Source organism: Zalophus californianus, chromosome 6 (assembly GCF_009762305.2).
Source record: "Zalophus californianus isolate mZalCal1 chromosome 6, mZalCal1.pri.v2, whole genome shotgun sequence".
NCBI classification, from domain to species: domain Eukaryota; kingdom Metazoa; phylum Chordata; class Mammalia; order Carnivora; family Otariidae; genus Zalophus; species Zalophus californianus.
Window position 1 is genome coordinate 145,310,822 of NC_045600.1, and position 15,523 is coordinate 145,326,344.

General features: G+C 43.3%; 1 protein-coding gene across 7 annotated transcripts in view; it reads right to left on the minus strand.

Annotated features, from left to right (window-relative positions):
• Positions 1–15,523, minus strand: part of ZFAND6 (zinc finger AN1-type containing 6) — a 67,725-nt gene that overhangs the window by 14,704 nt on the left and 37,498 nt on the right. For 2 of the 7 annotated variants that reach the window (XM_027570748.2, XM_027570753.2), the window contains one exon: positions 15,270–15,431. The exons of the other annotated variants lie outside the window; for them this stretch is intronic. The gene's annotated coding sequence lies outside the window, so the exon portion shown is untranslated. The remainder of the gene's footprint in view (positions 1–15,269; positions 15,432–15,523) is intronic. 7 annotated transcript variants of the gene reach the window in all.

Here is a 15,523-nt window from a genome sequence, read left to right on the forward strand (position 1 = left end):
CTGTCTGGAAACCACACGCAGGCAGTCATCAATCACAGCAGATGGAAGAGCCCCATGTGCCACTTCTCCCACAGAGTGAGGGATCCTTTGGCATGAGTAACATGACAGAAGGTAATACCAGACTATTAAAACAAAACAAAACAAAACAAAAAAACCACAAAAAACCAAACCTCTCCCAAATGAAATGAAGGTTACTCCAAAAAGGGTGTATGTGTATTTAAAGTCTCTGCAAAGACCCTAAGGGATAAGAACCACCAGAGGAGGACAAGGTTTTGCCACTAAAGTTGCCCTGAATCGATCAACAATGAAGGAAAGCATTCAACGTTTTTCACTGACAGATTTTTTCTTTATGTAAATTGTTTGAAAAGACTGCTGGGGGGGGGTGTACTTAACGCAAAAATCAGAACCAAGAACAATAATGCATTTGACAGGATTACAAAACAAGGCAACTGGTTTTGCATTTGCCTTTAAAAAGAACTTTCTTAAAACTACTGAGAATATTTACAACTTTAGCCTGGGAATACAATTTGGGATGTTGACAAACCTCTTTCTTATTCCATGATGGCAAATCACTTCAGAATCCAATCTTGGCTGCTCTGCTCTCTGTATGGGCTACTTTGGTAATTCTATAAATATACATATCAAATGAAAAAAAATAACAAAGATGGGATAGAAAAGCTAATGGCAAACATTTTGTGGGGATTTGTGGCCTCTGTTCCCGGGGGACAGTGTGTTTGTCTGGGGTTGGTTATCAGGGTAACTGCTCAGGGTCATGCATGTAGCTAAAACGTGATGGAGCTCAGACTCCATTCGGGCAGTCTGGCTCAAAGCTCTTGTTCTAAATCAGTATTTCTCCAAGTGCACTTCCGTGGACCCCTAGGGAGGTCAGAACCATTTTCCACGCTAACATTAACTGGCTATTTGCCCCTTCCACCATGTTGCCTTGTGCACTAGTGCTCACATGCCGGGAGCCCTATCAGGAGCCAAATCAGGAGAGCGGCCCCAATACTAGCTGTACCCCGCTCACCACACTCTCACAGCAACACAACCAACCAACTTCATTCCATCTTGAGCCTGAACACACGTCTTAGTAGTATTTAGGGTGACTGGAAGTCTGCAGAGTGTGCCTGCTGCATACAGAAGTGTGAAGAGGGCGGGAAGGAGAGACACCTGCTCAACTGCTCAGGCTGCAAGCTGCCCCAGTCACCTTTTTCATGGAAGAGGTTTTGCATTTCAAGGAACAACTGGCAGAGTCTGGTTATTTAGACTTGTGTCTACAGCAGCCATTTTCTCAAAAATGAGCAAAGTGAGCCTGTCACTTCAAGAAAAATAACAGCATTTATTGCCAAGGACCACATTCAAAGGAAAAAAAAAAAAGCTTGACAAGTATCTCCAATTTGTAGAGTTTCTGATAAGATCAGTAGTGATATTGATGACATGTGACTGGCTGGTACTGTATCAACATCTGCAAGATCTAAGTCAGAGAACCAGTATTTTCCAGTGACCAATGTATGATGGCACAAAATGATTCATCAACAAAGGATCGATTCAAAGTGAAAGACCAATGAATTTTCAAGTAATGGGACAAAAGTTTTTATATACAGTTTGAGATTCTAGAATGCAACTAACCCTTTAAGAAACTGCAAATTGCCAAGTTTTGGTATAAAATCTATTATCTGAAAAGGTTGTTAAAACAGTTCCTCCTTTTCCAATGACCCATCCGTATGATACCAGTTTTTCTTTTGTAACAGATTAAATGCAGAGCCAACTACGGGAATCTTGCTGTTCGCAAAAATGTCTAATGATGCCACTTTTCTCACTAAACCTTTTTGGTGGTGATGGCGGGGTGAGGGAAAGGATGGTTATTTTTAATAAAATATTTTTTTAAAAATTAATATTTTGGGGGCACCTGGGTGGCTCAGTCGGTTGGGCGGCTGCCTTTGGCTCAGGTCATGATCCTGGGGTTCTGGGATCGAGCCCCGCATTGGGCTCCCTGCTCGGCGGGAAGCCTGCTTCTCCCTCTCCCTCTGCCTGCCACTCTGCCTACTTGTGCTATCTCTCTGTCAAATAAATAAATAAAATCTTTAAAAAAAATTAATATTTTGCAATTTTTCTCAGCTTTCATTTGTAATAAGATAAATATTACTAGGTATAACATACATAAATGAAAGTTCTTCAGGGTCCTCAGTAATTTTAGAGAATATGCAAGTCCTGAAACCAAAAATTTTTTAAATCCACTGCTGTAAACCATGCATTCCCAATGTAGACAGTATCACTTCAAGAGGAAAAACACCAACTCTTTGGGTTAGGAGGCACACAAAATACCTCACTCTGTATGTATAAAACACAGATATACATAGAATTCATAAATAGAAATACAGTGTATCTGTGGAATTAAAATTTCATGGAGGTAGAGGCCAATTAGGAAAAACTATTTTAAAAGGCTTTTGTCAGGGAAGAAATTAAAAAAAAAAAGAGAGCTTGAGAAACATTGTTCTAAACCACCATTATCCTCTGTTGCCTATTAATGACTTTACAATGGTATTGAGAAGGTGGGAATTGAAGGGACCTTCTCCAATGGCACCGATAAACCTTTCTTCAGCATCTGGCTGGCAATCACAAGCACCCAGAAAGGGAAATATTTTAGTTCTTTAAAAGAACAGTCACAGATGAGAATACGACCACCAGGCTTTTATTCACAATACCTGCTACCAAACAATAAAATTCAAAAACATGCAGCACTAGCAATTTCCCCAAGCCAACTGCCCTGCACAGCAGCAAATTAACAATGATTTTTGTAAGTTGAGCTTTCTTATTAAAACAAAACAAAACAAAACAAAAACCCAACAATTATCATGGCAGGTAAAAAGCACAAAGGACTTCACAGGCTACATAAAAAGAAAATGAAAAAAAAAGGATGTCATTTACTCATCTTTAGTACCTTTCTGTGAAGACTCACAAAAAGAACCACCACCATAAAAGGGTATCTTGGTTTATCCCAATGTGCAGTGGTAAAGATGGAGAAACCGAAGTCCTGCCTTCCAACTGCTGCACCTTCTTGGCAGGTAAGGACTCTGCGGGGCCATCAGTCTGGCACTAGGAGGGAAGAAGGTAAGGACTCTGCGGGGCCATCAGTCTGGCACTCAGGAGGGAAGAAGGTAAGGGAATGAGAAGGCAGAACAACTCCTTAACTGCCATACTGTGAGATTATAAAGCTACAAAGTCAAGGCAGTAAAGAATGAGATTATCAGACAAAAACAAAAGTTCACTAGCATGGTATAATTTAAAAACAAATGTCTATGAATTGCAGAAAATTCAGAAAATGTGGTTTCTCACTCTTACTATTTGTAATCAGAATAAGAGCCAATTCTGCTCTCTCCCCTGAGATGGTACTGAGCAGTTACTCAGAGCTGACTGTAGGCCAAGAACCATTTCTCCGGTTTTATTTCTCTCTGGAACCCTGTGCTGTTGGTGCTACTGATGTCCCTGTTTTAGAAATGAGGAACTGATATTCAAAGAGATTTAATAACTTGCCCAAGGTCACATATCTACGAAGCAGCTGGGTCAGTGCTTTTCTTTTATCTCCTAAAAAAACAAAGAGAATGACTTTCAAAGTCCATCCTGCCCCTACTAAACCTGTAACTTTGTGAGCATTCATGAATTCTTATTCTTTTCATTTAAAGATAATTTAAATTTTCACTCACTTATTCGACTTTAAGATATTATGCAGCTTTAATTAATTTAACCAAGCTCTTGAGAAAATTTGTTTTTCAAGTTTTTTTACCTAAGAAATTCTCGTTGGCATAAGAAACTCAAGATCAAATATTTTAAGACTGCAAAGAAAATTCATTACCAATTATTAAAATTCTGACAAAGGAACAGCAGTGAATAGATGTAACACAGACTCCATTATTAACTGCAAATACACCTCAATTAAACTTCCTTTCCTCTGTTTTGTGCCCTAGAGTTTTAGTCACCAGGTTCCCATCAGTTTCATTTTGAAATGTCCCATGCGCTTTTCTTTTCCATTCCGAATTCTGATGCTCATCACTTCACAGCTGGGTTAACAATTTTTTCTTTCTGTTTTGCTGCCCCTCCTACCAACCCATTTCTTTAAATTCTCCTAAAACGCCTAGTTCCCATATTACTTCTGTTTCATTACTGTAGAACTGCTCCAGAAAGGAGCACTAGACCTAGCCTGCATGTCCTATATAATCTATTCCAAGCAAGCCAGTTTCCCTAGAAAAGTGAGGTGCATGGGGTCAGGCTGGCTTCCGTCTGACTCCCAGCTCTGCCGTGTTTCTCACCTGTCACAGCCTGGACACATTCCTAAACTTCTGCAAGTCTCAGCTCCCCAGGAGGCTGCCCATAGCTTGTATAACCAGATGAAGTCAGGTAACGTATCCGGGAAGTCCGGAAGCACAGACAGAGCCTGGCACCCAGCAGAACTCAACAAGTGCTCTTCCTCGGTGGCTCCTGAAGGCCCAGGGCCCTCCACCCTTGTCTGCTGGAAACGGAGAGCTCCCACTCTGCCACACTGCCCCTTTCGTGGTGAATGCCCTCTGCTCCTGCACTCTGCCTACAACCGTCTTGACCGCAGGATCTGTTCCAATCCTACTTCTTCGGGGTCCACTTCTGCCCAACCTCGATCCCCCGCTGCTCTCTCCCTAAAGAAGCATTCATCCTTTTGCGGCACTGCAGCGGGCCATCACTCAAGCGCTTTCCAGCAGACACAGCATTTCCCACTAAGCTCTGAGTTTCTTCTTCAACACCCGCCCCCCCCTTTTCAAGATTTTATTTATTTGAGAGAGAGAGCATGAGCAGGGTGAGAGGCAGAGGCAGAAGCAGACTCCCTGCAGCAGGGAGCCCGAGAGTGGGGCTCGATCCCAGAACCCTGAGATCATGACCCGAGCTGAAGCAGACGCTCAACCAACTCAGCCACTCGGGTGCCCCCAAACCCCCTTTATGCCTAATATGAATCCCACAAAATATTTTCTTGAGTAAAGACATTTCATTATTGTTAGAAGTATTCATGTCAGGCAAAAAATGGTTGTTTTCCATGGAAAAGGGGAGTAAACACTGGTGAGAAGTGTTTCACACCCAGTCCTCCTCATTTATATATTGAAGCTGTCCCTCAGCAAGAATGACCAACAGTCCGAGCCAGCTGTAAAACACACGGATATTTCTTCATTTCATTGCCTCTCTCCCTCCTCTGGAGAGAAACAGGTTGGAAATAGAATTTATAATGAGTTCTTCCATAGAAGCTGTGAACTGGCAAATGAGTGAAATCTGACCCACAGCCATGTTTGGTTTGCTAGCACATATTAATTTTTTTTTTTTACAGTTAATTGTTAGTATTCAAAAATTAGGGGATGTGAGGCGCCTGCTTGGCTCAGTCAGCGGTAGCGTGGGACTCTGCATCTCAGTTCAAGCCCCACATTGGGGATGGAGTCTACTTCAAATTAAAAAAAAAAAAAAAAGGGGATGTCACATAAAAATTCCACACTTCTAGCTTCTCCTAAAAAACAGCAAGACCTGACAACAGTGGACTCGCTCCCTAAATTAAAACCCAGCAGCTAGGGGCCCTATCAGAGCCTGTGCCCTCAGCCTGAGGCCACCTTCACTTTCAGCCGCCTGGTCAGCCTTACAAGCGTCAGAGTTTTTCATTTCTAGGTTAACACCTATGACCTCTTCAATTTGGGGTCTTTACTAGTAAGTTCAGAAAAAAAAATATTACATGTTGGGTTAAATAAGGGTGCACACTAAACTCTGAACCAGTACTACAGGCACAAAGTGATAAGACAAGGTTTCCCCCTACCCGCTGCCTTTTTAATCACTGGAATATCACTCGGAATTGGCTAATTATCTTTGTAATTACATCAAATGGAGAGCCCAGAAAAGGGCAAAATAGAATTTATGCCAGACTTTTTTTGTTTTAATAATACTCAAAAGAGGAACACTCATCCTGGCATAGGTGCTTGAGATTATATTTCTTGAGGCACACAGTAATTCCCCGAAGAGTTATGAGCACGTGGATCTACCAGCTATCACATGGGCAACATACCTATGTCCTGGAGGTCAAGAACCTTTGCAGAGATGACCAAAAAAAAAAAAAAAAAAAAAAAAAAAAAAAAAAAAAAAAAATTGGGAAAGTTCATAAAGCAAATAGATCAGAAAGTAGGACTTGATATAAACTACCTGGATGAATGCTACTCACTCTGATAAAAGTATAGAGACTTTGGACTGGGGTTCCTACTGTACAGAGGCTGCTTTGTAGTTGTGTCTCTGTACAGAGGCCCCCCCCATGCCCCAGGTCAGCTTGTCCTTCTTGCTGTGGCTTTTGGGTTGACAGAAAGGCACCAACCAGCTCACATGAGGGTACTGTCGTTGGGGGCACTATATATTCATTCTTTCCCAGCAAATAATTAACTCATTTCCAACAGACTAGGTTATATGGCTTTCATTGGCTGCATTCCACACAACAATGTTTAAATCAAGGGTTGTCAAACTTTCCTATAAATGACCAGACAGTAAATATTTAGGCTTCACAGGCCATCCTGTCACTGTCAACAACCATTCAACTCTGCTGTGTCCTGCAAAAGCAGCCAAGCGGGACCTAAACCAACGAGCATGGCTGTATTTCAAAAACACTACGCTATGGCCATAAAAATTTGAATTTCATAGAATTTTCACATCACAAAATGTTACTCTTCTGATTTTTTTCCCCAACTACATAAAAATATGAAAACCATTCTTAGCTCTTGGGCTGAACAAAAATAGGTGACAAGCCCAAAGTCTATCAACTTCTCCATTAAACGAGCAGGTGACTTTAGGGTAAGCATCACTACAGATGAGGCAGGGAGGCCAGGCAGACACGGGACTCCAGCAGAGGTACTTAACTGTGGGATTCCCTAATCCAAACTGAACGTAAACATTAAGTATTATCTGCTCTTGCTAAAGTCTCATCTCTTAGTTAAGTATATGTTTACCAACCAGGAAGGGAAAGGGACTAGAAAAGGCAGTCAGTCTCTCATCTACATCTGTATCCTCGGGTGTGGTTTATACAGAGAAGTGCAGCGCCGATGCGAAAAGTGGCAGAAATGTTCTTGGTACAAACCCACCTCTGCTTAGCACGCGGTCTTCTAGGTCTTCTACTTAACATGGTATCTGAATAATTACATCACCCCAGTAGCTGCACTTGGAAGACACCTGTACTCCTGAAATGGGTAGTTCTGGTCTGCCTAGCACATTCTTTCCTCAGCCCTTCAGATAAGAGAACCTCTTCTGTTTGGCAAGAACATGTCATTTGCGTGGGGCAGGCCTAGCTGCCCCTCTCTGGGACAAGACCTGTCCCAGAGGTGGGTGCGTGACTCCTGCTGGGCCAGTCCTCCCTGGGTTTTACTGATGCTGCTGGGAAAGAGGCCGACAATGTACACCTAGGTGCAGCTGGGGCCCTCTCTGTCACAAGGGAGTCTCTACAAGACAATTAAAATAGGGTAAGCAAAGTCAAAATGGGTAGGGAGGGAGAAGAGAGCCAGGATCGAACGGGGACTTAACTCTGGTGTCCACCTTGCTGAGTGCAACTCCACCTTTCAGACTTCCCAGTTGTGTGAGACAAATCCCGCTTCGGCTTTAGCTCGATTTGGGCTGTTGTCACTTGCAATTCCAAGTCCTTAGGGATGTTAGAATCCGGTACCCCTATGAAACCCCTCCAACTTAAGGGAGTAATCAGTGCATACCAAAATGAAGGTACTCCATTAGTCCAAGTGAGATGTCGTAGATAGTAAAAAAAAAAAAAAAAAAAAAAAAAAAACCTACCTCAACAATTCCCAGTGCCTATTGTTCTTTTCCCACATAGAAAAACATACGAGTAGGGGAGGGGGGTGGGGGTGGGGGAAGTGGGGGATGGGCATGAAGGAGGGCACGTGATGGAATGAGCACTGGCTGTTACATAAGACTGATGAATCACTGATCTCTACCTCTGAAACGGGTAATACACTGTTAATTGAATTTAAGTAAAATTAAAAAAAAACACATACAAGTCCCATATGTAAAGCTTAAACCTTCACAAAATGAACACCATAACTGGCGCCCGCATAAGAGCCAGAACACCACCAGTACCCTCCAAATGCTTCCTCACACCCCTTCCCAGGTATTACCCTTTCTCCCAGTCACTGTGCCGACTTTGAAAGCAGCTCTTCCTGCTCTCCAACTTTTATAAATGGAATTGCAGTGTATACACATTGTTTCTGAGCTTCAACCAGGCTAACGTGTCTAACTGTAGTCCATTCAAAATTCTTCTCTGCTATCTAGAATATTTGACTATATGAATAAACTGCTATTCATTCTGATGTTGAGAGGGACTGGGGACTTTCCAGTTTAGGAGTACGACAAATATTGCTGTTTTGAACATGACTGCGTGTGTCTTTTGATATACCAGGAGTGTCGGGTCACAGGGCACACACATATCCCCCGCTTTTCGAAGGTTTGTGTCCTGTCACTCAGCTTTACGAAAGATTTACATTAGTACCTGTTTTCTTTGAGAAATCCAAGATGATTTTTGCTTTTATAAGAAGAGGCACAAAGTGGAAACTGCTCAGAGTTTACTTCGGAGCAAGCTATTGCAGGCGCAGTGAGCACACCCCGCCCCATCATGAGTGTGGCCCCCCTGAGCCCCTTCCCCAACAACCATACTCAGCACCTCGGCATCCAGCCACCACGGCCTGGAACTGCATATGTGAGGATCTGTGCTTCATCTTGGTTTATGCTGTGTACGCGTTAGCAATGTGTCCTGAGGTACCAGAAAAGCCTAAGCGAGATGATTTTCTGGGTCTGGGAATGCTCCAAGATTCTTCCATATAAATTAATGGTAATGGCTTCTTCACTGTAGCCTATTCAGCTTCCAGAAGGTTTCGCAGGCATGCTCCACTTCTGGACAGTGGGGAAACCTGCACGTATGTTCATCTTTGGCAGGTACTACACCAGTTTCCCAAAGTGATCATGCCAATCTACACTCTGCTGGCAATGAAAGAGCATTCCAGTTACTCCCCATCTCACCAGTCTGGGGCACAGCCTGCTGCACTGGGCTGAACGGTGGCCCCGGACGCGTCTATGTCCTAACCCCTGGAACCTGTGAACGTCACCTTCCAAGAGGGGGAGCTTCCCCTGGATTTCCTTGGTGGGCCTAAACTGCAGGAGTCAGAAGGAGTTCTGACACAGACACATGGAGAAGGGGGTGCAGAGAGACAGGCAGAGGCCGGGGTGATGAGGCCACGCGTCAGGGAACACCTGCAGCCACCAGAATCTGGAAACAAGGAAAGCGTTCTCTCCAGGAGCTTCTCTGCAGGGAGCGTGGCACTGCCAACACCTGAGCTTGGACTCTGGGCCTCCAAAACTGTGAGAGAATAAACTTTCGCTGTTTCTAAGCCTCCAGTTTGAGGTAACCTGTCATGACAGACCTGAGAACCAATGCATGTGTCTTTCTAAGTGCGCTCACAGATGTGCAGCGATGCCTCAGCGGTCTTGTGCTTCCCACTGTCACGAAGACTAAGGCAGCTGAGCATGTCTGCATGTGCTTACTGGCCAGTTGGGGGTCCTCCTGTGTGAAGTGCCTATTGAAGGTTTCAGGCATCCTGTTGGACTGTTAACAATCCTGGTAAAATGCTCCTTATGTTTATGCTCAGTGATTTAATAAGTCTGTGCTTACTGCACGGTCACGAAGATGTCCTCCAGCCTCTCAATTTCAGTACCTCACCTTTCACTATGAAGTCTGCAATCCAACTGGAGTTGGGGTTTTTGCAGGGCATAGGTAGAGATTCAGATTCATGTGTTTCTGTATATGGCTACCTAATTAGTCTAAAACCATTCATTAAAGAGACCGCCCTTCCCAACTGCACCGCAGCCTCACCTCTGTCCACACACTGGGCACCATGTATGTACTGAGCCTCTCCCAGGCAATCACCCCCAGTCCCCTCACTCTTTAGTCTGTGCTGTTCTGAACTACTATAGATTTTGGATATCTGGTATTAGCTCAGGTTCAAATATCTAGCATCGGTTTTATTCTTCCTCAAGATTGTGCTGCTTATTCTTGGCTCTTTGCATTTCCATACAAATTTTAGATTTGCTTCATCAATTTCTATTTAAAAAAAAAAAAAAAAGACCTGATAGGATCATGTTCAATCTCCAGATGTACAGACTACAGCATATGCCTCAATTTATTTAGGTCTCCTTTCCAATGCGCTACGGTGCATTAGTGTTCATGAAGAGGTCTCACATATTTTGTTAGACATTCCTAGGTAAGTGATTGGTTAAAATCGACTCTAAGTGGTATCTTCTAAAAAAATCTCGTTTTCTACTTGTTTGCCAGTAGCCTTCAGGGTGGCCCCAGTGATCCCCAGGCCTCCTGGTATTCAGGCCCTCTGTAGCCCGTGCCCTACTGTATCAGTGTTGATTTGGATAGTCAACAGAATGCTGCACAAGTGATGCTATACCAGCTCTGACGTAGTCACAGAAGACACTGTGGCCACTACCTTGCTCTCTCCCCCTCTCTGATCACCCACTGGGGAGGCCGGCTACCATGCTGAGTAACTGAGGCCTCTGGCCAAGAGCTGTGTGAGTGAACTTGGGAGCCAATCCTTCAGCCCTGCTTCGTCTTCAGAGGACTGCAACCTCACTGGAGACCCAGAGCCAGAACCACACAGCTCTGCCATCTCCTTATTCCTGACAGAAACTGTGTGAGATCACCCACTGGTTGTTTTCAGTCGTAAGTTTTGAGGTAATTTGTTATGTGGCGATTGATAACTAATAGCGTGACTTGTACATAAGTCCCCTGGCTTCTGTTCCTGTCCTCTCCAGTCTATTTTCAACATGGCAGCCTGTGATCATGTTAAGATCCAGAGCACATCTTGCTTGCCCAAAATCCTCCAATAGCTTTCCAATTATCAAGAGTAAACGCCAAACTCCTCACCATCATCTGCTCCCTCACTTCCTGACCATACACATGGCCAGCTACACCAGGTCTGCTCCTGTTCTCAAGGACTTCATACTTCTAACGTCCACCCCCCAGACATCCTTACGAGCAGGCTCCCTCACCTCCCTCAGGTTTTTGTTCAACTGTCACCCTTTCGGGGAGGGCTTCCCATTATCACTCTATTTAAAATCGCCCCAGCATCCTTTATTAGCGCCTTTCCAGTTTTATTTTTCTTCAACGCCCTTAATTTCAATCTTAGCTTACTATTAAATTACGCTTATTTCGTCTGTCTTCCCCCTAACTAAAAGGACATCTCAGTAATGGCAGGGATTTTGTCCACTTTGTTCACTGCTGCTTAATGTTTGGCACAGGGTAGGCATGCAGTATTTGTGGAACGCACGCACGAACGAAGCAGCCTGCCACCTTGCCAGCACACAACCCAGAGTGCTCAAATATCTACCCCAAGGCAAGAAACTGGAATAAACTCTTCCTAAAAAAATGGAATTTGCTGTTTAAGAGACCTAGGTCTGCCAGCAGGAGACACTACATATGGTCATGCGGTGTGTGCACCGAACAAAGATGGCTGGCCTCATGCTCCAAGCCTGTGGATGTCTTTTCCAATTTAGTCTGCTCAGAGAGGGCTTAACTTAGCAATCTGCAGACCAAATGTAGTAATTTTATAACTAAACTTAAGCTGCCCTCAAATTTATGTTCTCAAACTGACCTAGGTTCCACATCGCATACCTTAAAGAATCAAGACACAGTTACTATCTGCACAAAACAACCCAATCTCATTTTGCAAAAGGCAAGAAGGCGACCCACTCATATTTTCCCACTGGCCTCCACATTCATGGGCTTTCATTAGCTTTTCTTCTCCAAAGGACTAATACAAAATACGATCTTTATATATGCAAGATCCATGTGCAAAACCACTTTTTAAAATCCTCCCCTCTTTGACCTTGAAGCTTATAATTCAATCATGCAGACTGCACCTCATCCTCTACCCCAACCCCTTCTCAGGACACTCTTCCCCTAAGGCAAATCTCTCATTTAGCTTCCAATATTTGTAAATGAATCTCTCTCCCAGATTTCTTCTGTTTAATATGGCCAACCTCCACATTTAAATCTCTTCTGTTCCCCTGAAACTCTGTACAACTCTTTTTATATGAAGAGCTAGCTTTACTATTTCATTTTATTAAACATTATTTATACAGTGTTTTCTGTACCAAACACTGTTGTGAGTACTTTATACAGATCCACTCCTTTAGTCCTCAGAACGAGCCTATGAAGTAGGTACTGTCGCTATCCTTCTTCCACAGATGAGAGAACCGAGGCCTGGAGGGGTCAGGTCCACGGCTCCAGGTCGCACAGCTGGTTAAGGGACAGAGCTGAGCCACCCCAGCTCTTTATCGGTGGTTCCCAATGTTTATCTTCAGACCCCTGGGGACCCTGGAGGTCCTTTAGAGGTCCAGGAGGTCAGATGGGAACTTGCTGTTGGTCTTGCTACCGTGCCGACAGGCCGTGTAAGAGCAGCGGGGGCCAAACAGCCAGAGCCTCCGTAGGACAGCACGTGTCACACTCTCCTGCTCATCACCATGGTCTTCATCCATATACTCTCACAATAAGAAAAGGCCACTTTCACTTCTGAGTATTCTTGATGAAGCAATAAATCTATTAATGTTATTCAATCTTACTACAGATTACACTTCCTCGTACTCTTTCTTGCTGACACACTGGCACCCCAGAGCAAAGTCTTCCTCTGCCCGCTTCCCTGACACACGCCCCGTTCAAGTCTGCCCTGGGACACAACCTGGACACATAGACCACTACTCCGTGTCTCATCTCAAGGAAAGGCTTAGTAAGGAAACACATCTACACCAATTCCAGGAAAAGAATGGACAGTGACTTATAGGAATCAACACTGTTCTTTAATATGAACTGAAATACGAACGATGAGTGGCTAATATGGTCTGTAAGGACTGAGAGTAATGTAGAAAAGAAAAAACATATTAAATACACAAACCAATTACTTAGTTTGTTCGGGCTTGTATCCCCCGCGGTGCAGATTAGGGGTTGCTAAACTTTTTTTCTAAAGGGCCCAAGAGTAAATAATCTAGGCTTTGCGTACCCTATGATAGTCTGTCGTGGCTACCAAACTCCACATTTGTAGTGAGAAAGCTGCTGCCAACATTATAAAAATGGATGGGAATAGGTGTGTTCTAACAGAACTTTTATTTATAAAAAGAGGTGGCCAAAAGGGTTTGTTTGTGGGCCACAGTGTGCCAATCCCAGTTCTAGATCAAATGCCAGGCACATAGGAAATTCTCAGATAGATGCTGGATGAACAAATGAATGATTTCCAAAATGTTTTAGGTGGACTATTATCAGGAAAGATATAGCAAAATTATACAACAGTGAGTCCGTTTTACTTTCTTTTGCCACAGCTCTTCGGACAAGGCTGTCCTGCTTGATATACTTATTGTGGTGCATACTGATCTACCAGGAACTATTAAGACAGAAGTTATGATCTGGTTCTGCTCTCAAGGATCAAAAGATGTATAAGGACAGGAATATTGGTATGTGATTTTTTTTTAAGATTTTATGTGTTTATTTATTTGAGAGAGAGAATGAGGGAGACAGAGAGCATGAGAGGGGGGAGGGTCAGAGGGAGAAGCAGACTCCCTGCTGAGCAGGGAGCCCAATGTGGAACTCGATCCTGGGACTCCAGGATCACAACCTGAGCTGAAGGCAGTCACTTAACCAACTGAGCCACCCAGGCGCCCTGGTATGTGATTTTCACATACCTGCACGGACGTCACATCTAATTCCAAAATTACAATGAGCCCTATCAGCCGCAAAAAACCAAAACGCTAATAAGCAGCACCAAAAATACCGTTTTAGTACTCTCCTTTCATAGAGGCTTTAAAAAAAATAGATGCTCAAAATAATTGCAAGATAGTCCAGAAGTTGATTTTTCCTTTTCAGTTAAAACGCAATACCTTGGGGAGAGGGATAACAAATTTATCGTGAGAGGAGGCATAACTCTGAATCACTGCAAAACAGCTGGATTGACACAGGACAACCTGACATGTAGTGTGGCACAGTGGAAAGAACAAAGAACTGACTTAATCTTAAAAGCTGGTTCTGATTCTGCCACCCTCAACTCAGATAAATGGTCAGTCTCTGGTTCCTCATGTTAAAATTTAGTGATAACCTATCTTTTTTAACTTACAGGACTTGGGGAAATCAAATGAGACCATGATTGTGAAACACTTTATGACCCGTAAACAGTAACAGAAATCTCTGATTCAGTGGCTTTGTACAGTCAACCCCCTGCTGTCCACACTCGAGGGAGGGCTGCGGTGTTGGAAGCTTGGTGGTCATCGAGCCAAGACTCCTCACCTGCTCACAGCTAATGGCGGGCCGGCACACGAGAGGCGCCCTCACCACTGAGAGGGACTGCCTGCTGGCAGATCTCTGAACACCCCCGTCAATGCCATACGACCAAGAGTCCATGAGGCCACATGACCTTCTGGACCAAAAGTGAGAGGGAACGGTTTGTAAAAACTCCTCTCAGAAGTTCATGAAAGGACACACTGGTTATTATGGACAACTGCCAATGAAGAATTCACTAAGGGCTTATCCTTAGTAACTCCAAGTGTGGGGGAAGGGTAACAGCAAGGATGTGGTCTCACCAGGGCAGCGAGTCCCATGTGCCCGGGTCAGAGGAAGGTGGGAGCGGCTCTGCATGCAAACCTGCAGGCCATGGGAAGCCTATCCCAAACTGCATTTAGGGAACAAGAGTTTATTTGGAAGTATATGCTCTCTCTGGTTAAACAGAGCTATTTAAAAGTTATGAAATTTAATTGTAATTTAAATTATGAAATTATTCCCAAGAGCAATTTCCTATATTAATATGTAACATCATAATCCCAAAATACATTTCTATGGTTATTTGGTAAAAATATTAATATAGAAAGGCTGAAATCAACTATAAAATAAACTGCAGTCTTAAGAATTATAACCTTCTGCTTTACTGTAAGATTAGTAATGCAAATTCCAATGCTTAAAATAATTCTGAAAAAAAGATGCACGGTCACTAATGATACTTAGCTATGGTTTTTCTCAAAAATATTTTATAAATAAAAATCTACCACCCATTCCACCCTCAGTATCCTACCCACCAGAAAAAAAACCCAGATCCTAAGGAATGTGTCATCATGCTGATTTAAGTGTTATCTTCAAGCACTTTAAATTAACTATCCCCAGTGACCTAGGGCTACACGTTAAGTCTACTCACACAGTTGAGGTTGATGGGCAAACAGCTGTCCTGTATCTTGAGACACACATTAGACTCCTGCCTTCCCTAGCCTCATAAGCAGCTACTTAAAGTTTTGAGTTTTATGCAAGAAAACATTGTAAAGCCTTCAGTGTTTTATTGCAGCAGACTTCAGATTCATTCCTGTAACACATTTAACACGAAACAGAGTTGAGACAGTTAAAATTGACTGTGTACATTTTAATTGTCTAAAATTTTAAGGAGTGTTTTCACTA